Below are 6,846 nucleotides of genomic sequence, written 5' to 3' on the forward strand. Positions count from 1 at the left end.
AATGGGGAAGGGCAAGGGAATACTGAGACAGGAGGTTAGACCCCATCAGGGGATGGGAAGTTAAGAAGGGTTTCTGAGAGCCTGAGGTTGTAGACAGGAGGCCAGTTGCAAATCTGGAATGCTGGACTCAGTTCAGAGAGCAAGGGTGTCATGAAGGTGGGAGAAAGGAAAGGAGAGGGATAGAAGTAGGTAAGACCCACTCGGCAAGAATTGATGAGAAAACATTCAGAAATGGGGCACTCAATTCTATCCTGGAATCCAAATCTAGAAGCAGGCAGGGGTGGGACAGCAAGCTAAGATTTGGGCCAGAAGGACCAGTCTTAAGATTTGCCTCATTAAGCCTCACCAACAGCCATCATTAAGATGAGCGCAAATAAGATGTTTATTTCAAAGTGGAAAAGGCGCATAGATTTTCCCAGTGCAGGTGCTAGAAATTTGTCTATGCTTTTCTCCAGCTTGCAGTGGAGAATTTTTTTAATGGTCCTCTGCAGTTGAGATGACCACTGCACTGTACAGTGATGAGTTGTAAGTGATAGCTATGGAGCAGAGCTCCCTGCTCTGGGCTTCTGCCTTCAGGCATGGCTGGATCAGGGGGGTCAAAGTGTGGCTAGCCAGCCTGGGCTCTCCACATGGCTGTAATTTTGACTGGGTGAGTATCTCACTCCCTGACCCACTCACCCGCGGCTGTCTCATGATCTTTCTTTCTTGGATGACATAAAGACTGCACTCGAACTAACATGTTGCTTTATAATTATCCAAATAGAAGTCTAGAGACTTTTATTTTTTATTTTTAAAGATTTTATTTTTATTTATTTGACAGAGATCACAAATAGGCAGAGAGGCAGGCAGAGAGAGAGAGAGGGAGAGGAAGGGAAGCAGGCTCCCTGCTGAGCAGAGAACCCGATGCCGGGCTCGATCCCAGGACCCTGGGATCATGACCTGAGCCGAAGGCAGAGGCTTTAACCCACTGAGCCACCCAGGCGCCCCTCTAGAGACTTTTATACTGTTGTTTTCCAGAAATTTATATCAGTCAGTGTTCTCACATGTAAGCAAAGAAATAAAGGCTGGATGACCTAAGTAGGAAAGGAATTTATTGAACGGGTATTGGGTAACTCATAGAACTTCTGGGAAGGCATGACGACCAGGTTTGGGGAACGTGCCAGTTGGGGCAACACTCAAAATTACACTGCGGAAATAGTTGGGTAAGGACACCATTCAGGATTCACTCCATGGGACGTGACTAGAAAAGCGGTTGATGAAAGCAATGCAGTCTTGACATTCTGTGTGGTTTCCCTGTGCCTTTGATACAGATCGCAAATGAACGTTAAGTAGCCTGACAGCTTCCTGATTATTTATTCTCTAATCTCTCGCTGGCTGGTCAATGCAAATGAGTTCATGTGGAGAGGCAGCCCGGAGCATACTTCCTCCCTGATGGAAGATCAGAAGTGGCATCTTGGTTTCCGGTGTCCCACCTGTGCGGTGAATTGCCCTGACTCTCCATGCCTCATGTGGTCCCTTTGTAGCATTGGTCTCCTTCTGGAAACACTTGCTTCCTTTGGTTTCTGTGACTCCATTCTCTCCTGGTGCGCTGCCTGCTTTCTAAATGTTCCTTCTGGATCCCCTTCTTCCCTTTATCCTCTCAACCTTGGTCCTTCTCATGCCGCCTTCCTTCTTCCCTTTTCTTCTCTCAACACTCCTCCACCCCCGTGGTTTTGTAATGAATAAGCTGGTGACTTCCAACCAGCAACTGGAGGGGCCCTCACAGGTGTCCCAAGGTCCCCTCACACTCAGTGTATTCCCACCCACCTTCGCGGTCCCACCTGTGTTCTCTGAATCAGTGAATGGCAACAGCATTAATCATTGTCTAAGTCAGAAACCTAGGCATCATCTCTGGATCCCCTCCTTTGTACCCACACATCAGTCCCTGGGTTCTGTCTCTCTTGTTTCCTTAATATCTCTGGAATCTGCCCCGCTCTGCTCACCTGTATTGACACTTTTTTTAAAAAAGATTTTATTTATTTATTTGACACACACAGAGAGAGAGATCACAAGTAGGCAGAGAGGCAGGCAGAGAGAGAGGGGGAACAGGCTCCCCGCTGAGCAGAGAGCCTGATGCGGGGCTCGGTCCCAGGACCCTGAGATCATGACCTGAGCTGAAGGCAGAAGCTTAACCCACTGAGCCACCCAGGTGCCCCATCAACTTCTTAAATTTAAGCCATCACTATCCTTCACCTGGATCATTGCAACAAAACCCCTAACAGGTGTCCTTGCTCTAGGCCCCTCATACTTCCTGCTTCTTCCCTTGCTTCATTACAAGCAGAGTGATTAAGTGGATAGTGGGCCACTTCTCCTTACTGCACGTAACCATTCAGTGAATCTCCAGAGGCTCTAAGAAGAAAACCCAACTTCTGCAGCAGAGGTTGGCACATGCCAGGCCTGTGGGTTGAATCTGTCTCACCACGTGTTTTCGTATGGCCCACAAGCTGACAATTACTGCAATTTTAGCTCATTTTTTATTTAAATTCAATTAATTAACGTATAATGTATTATTGGTTTCTGAAGTAGAGATCAGAGGTTCATCAGTCTCATATAGTACCCAGTGTTCATTACGTCACCAGCCCTTCTCAATGCCCGTCACCCAGCTTCCCCATCCCCCACCTACCTCCCCTCCAGCAACCCTGTTTGTTTCCTGATTAAGAGTCTCGTATGGTTTGTCTCCGTCTCTGCTGTCATCTTGTATTTTTAGCTCTCTTCCCCTCTGGTCCTCTGTTTTGTTTCTTAAACGCCACATATAAGAGAGATCATATGATAATCTTCTTTTTCTGATGTTCACATTTTTAAATTGTTGAAAAAAAAATCCAAGGAATGTGACATGTGAAAAGGATGTGAACTTTGTTTAAAGCATACAAAAAACTCTTAGAACTCAACAAATAGAAAACAAACAATTGAATTTAAAACTGGGCAAAAGGTCTTAACAGACATACCTCGCCAAAATACAAAGATGGCAAATAAACATACAGAAAGGTGTTTAACATCATACGCTATGAGGGAATCGCAAACACAAACAACAGTGAGATGTCGCTACCCACCTAACAGAATACCTAATATCCCAAACACTGAAAACGTGAAATGCTAGTGAGGATGTGGAGTGGCAGGAACTCTCATTCCCTGCTAGGGGGAATGCAAAATGGGGCGGCCGCTTTGGAAGACAGTCGGGTGGTTTCTTACAAAACTAAACATACTCTTATCCTATGGTTCAGCAGTTGCGCTCTTTGGTATTTATCCAAATGAGCTGAAACATGTCCACATAAAAATCTACACAAGATGGGCACCTGGGTGACTCAGCGGGTTAAGTGTCTGACTCTTGGTGTCAGTCCAGGTCATGATCTGAGGGTCGTGAGAACCGCATCTGGATCTGCGCAGGGCATGGAGCCTGCTTGGGATTCTCTCTTTCCTTCTCCCTCTGCCCCCTCCCCCCAAAAACCCTGTACATGAATATTTATTGCCAAGTCATAATTGCCAAGACTTAACAGCAGCCAAGATGTCCCTTAATAGCTGAATGTGCACAAATAAACTGTGGTCTGGCCACACAATGGGAAGTGATCAGTGCCAAAAAAAATGAGTTATGAAGTCATGAAAAGATATCAAAGAATCTTATGCATAATATTATGTGAAAGAAGCCCATCTGAAAAGGCTACATGCTGTAGGTTTCCACCTGTATGACGTTGTGCGAAAGGCAAAGCTTTGGAGACAGTGAAAAGATCAGGGGTTGCTAACAGCTTGGGGAAGGCAAGGAGGGATAAACAGAATCTGGTGGACCTTTAGGGCAGTGAAACTTTCTATATGAAAACATTCTATAGGATACTATCATAGCAGACTCCTGTCATTATCCATTGGTTAAAACCCATGGGATGCACAACACCAAAAGTGAATCTTAATATAAACAATGGATTCCAGCTGATAACATTGTATCAATATTGGCTCATCATTTGCTACAAACGTCCCACACTAATGCAAAATGTTGATAGGGGAAAATATACGGTGGGTGGGGGAGAGATGGTATCTGGGAATTCTCTGGATTTTCCGTTCAATTTTTTTTGTAGACCTAAATCTCAAAAACTAAAGACTATGGATTTAAAAATTACATCAATTTCAGTGTTCCCAGCATATTATTGGAACCTGTGCATATCATTCATTTACATGTTATCTATGGCTGTCTTTGGGCTACGAAGTCCACCTTGAGAAGTTACCATGGTGACCAGATAACTAGAAAAGCCTAAATCAGTTACTTCCTCGCTCTTTTTGGGAAAGAATGGGCTGACCCTTGGTCTAAGCCCTTCTGTGTGAAGCAATCATTTACCTTTCCAGCTCCCTCCTCGCCCTGCTGCCTCCCATCTCATCCCTCAGTCATCTGGAAAAATATTTTCTCTAAAAACCCAAACACTCTCTTGCCCATCAGTTTCCTCTACTGGAAAGACCGGGCAGGACTCAAGCAGAATTTTATGTGTCCCAGCATCTTTTTGGGGCAGCCTTCTCTGACCTCCTGAGTCTGAGTTAGGTGCCCCTTTGGTGCTCCTCACCCTCTCTCACATTTCATTCTGTCTTTGAAAAATGTTATGTTCTTGCTGATTCCATGAGATTCTGAGCTTTTGAGGGTGGGGCCATGGCTCATTCTTCTCTGCATCCTTGGCGTCAGAGTGCCTGCTGGGTGGATGCCAAGGGAACATTTTTCAAGGCTTCTGAACCTGGCATCCATGCATGGGTGGGCTTCAGAATATGTGAAATCAGATGGTAAATGTCATACATGTGTCTGTTTAGGCATATTTTCTGGGCAGGAAGCCTGTTGTTTTATGAGCTTCTCCAAAGGGGTCATGACCAAAAAAATTAAAATTAAAAAAATTAGATTTCCTGGAAGAGGTGTGAATACATGGTTAGCAAATTGCCAATAGGGATACATTAACAAGATTTGTTGACTTCATTCATTTGAGAGAATGAAAGCTCCTGATCCTACTCAACACAGCCAAAAGGTCTTTGTGGGTGAAGGACCCACCCCTGTTTTTGTTAAGCCCCATATTCATGACCTATTGATATAAAGTTAACATTAGTTAAAAATAACATAGGCATAGGAGATGGATGTCCAGAGGAAGAATATTTAGAAAAGAGACAAACGGGTATCTGGGCCAGACTTGATTCATGCTTATGATTAATTTTACATGTCAAGTTGGCTAGTCCCTGGTGCCCAATTTTTGGTTAGATGTGAGTCTGGGTGTTGTTGAGAAGGTATTTAAGGTATTTTCCAGATATGATTAACCTTTAAATGATAGACTTTAAGGAAAGCAGTTTACCTTCCGTACCATGGGCGGGCCTCACCCAATCAGTTGAAGGTCTTTAAATGAAAAGATTGAGGCTCACTGAGGAAGGAGTTTGGCCTCCAGGCTGCCTTGACACTCAAGGCTGAAACAGCAAGTTCCCGGGGGGTTTCTATCCTGCTGGCATACCCTGCAGACATTGGATTTGCCAGCCCCCCACTATTACCTGAGCCAATTCCTTACAATAAATCTCTGTACCTTACTTAATACAACTCTCTCTCTCTCTTTCTCTCTGTCTCTCATTGAAATTCATGGATTTAAATGCACTACTTTGGATAAAGCTATGTTTTGGATGAAGCTGTTTTCACTTGGAAAACTCTTTCTTATTAGACCCAGGATTGCCACTCTTCTGGTTTAGTGATTCATTATTTTCAATTAATGCTCAAGGTAAACACCCCTCCTGAGTTTACATAAGCATTTGTCAGTGAGAAAAGCAGGAAGACTTGGCATTTGAATGCTTGCTGGATTGGGGTTATGTTTGAAATCACGACCTTGGGTTCTTTCAGAAGCACAAATACTCAGCCCTCCTGTGTACTACAAATAGGAATTTTTTAGTCTGAAAAGTTCTCCTTGGAGATCTGAACTATGTGGATCTGTCCTGAGCCACTGGAAACTAAGCATAAGAAACAGGAAGAAATGGGCTGCCAAAATATTCCTTCCTTCTACGTATGGGCTTTCTCGGTTCTACTGCTGCTTCCTGAATGGACCACTGATATTTATTTTTTTTTAAAGATTATTTATTTATTTATTTGACACAGAGAGAGATCACAAGTAGGTAGAGAGGCAGGCAGAGAGAGAGGAGGAAGCAGGCTCCCTGCAGAGCAGAGAGCCCGATGCGGGGCTCGATCCCAGGACCCTGAGATCATGACCCGAGCCGAAGGCAGCGGCCCAATCCACTGAGCCACCCAGGCGCCCCTTTATTTTGCTTTTAAAATTGTTTGCAATCATTTCGCAAACATTGTAATGGCAACTAATGGGTTTTTCTCTTTTTAAAGAGAAAAGTCACTGCCTTAGAAACTGATTTTGTTGTGTTTTCCAGGGACACAGGCCAAAGGAAAGGCTGACAGACCTTGGAATCAAGGGCAAAAGGCCTCTGGAGGAGGGAAAGTGGCACAGAAACTATGGTGGGACAAGTGTCACTTCCGAAGTGTAATTTACAAGTTGTTACTCTCCCAGCCTCGCGGCGTCACTGAAAGAGCATTTGCACGATTTGGAAACCACGGATGCTGTTTGGTTTTTCAGGACAGCTGTCTCCGTGACCTCTCCCCAGGCTCAACTATCTACTGCCCGTTTCCCTTTCTGTCTTTTAAAGCCCCAGCATCTGAGGATTTGGCAGCTTGAACAAGGTTGAGCACCACTGACACAGGAAATGGTCCATGGCTGGACTGGTGCCTGAATGCAGCTGAATGGGGACACACACCCATGCCTTAGCAAGGAAGCAGCTGTCACTCAAAGCACTCAGCGGCTCAATGTCACC

This window comes from Meles meles, chromosome 18 (genome assembly GCF_922984935.1).
Source record: "Meles meles chromosome 18, mMelMel3.1 paternal haplotype, whole genome shotgun sequence".
NCBI lineage: Eukaryota > Metazoa > Chordata > Mammalia > Carnivora > Mustelidae > Meles > Meles meles.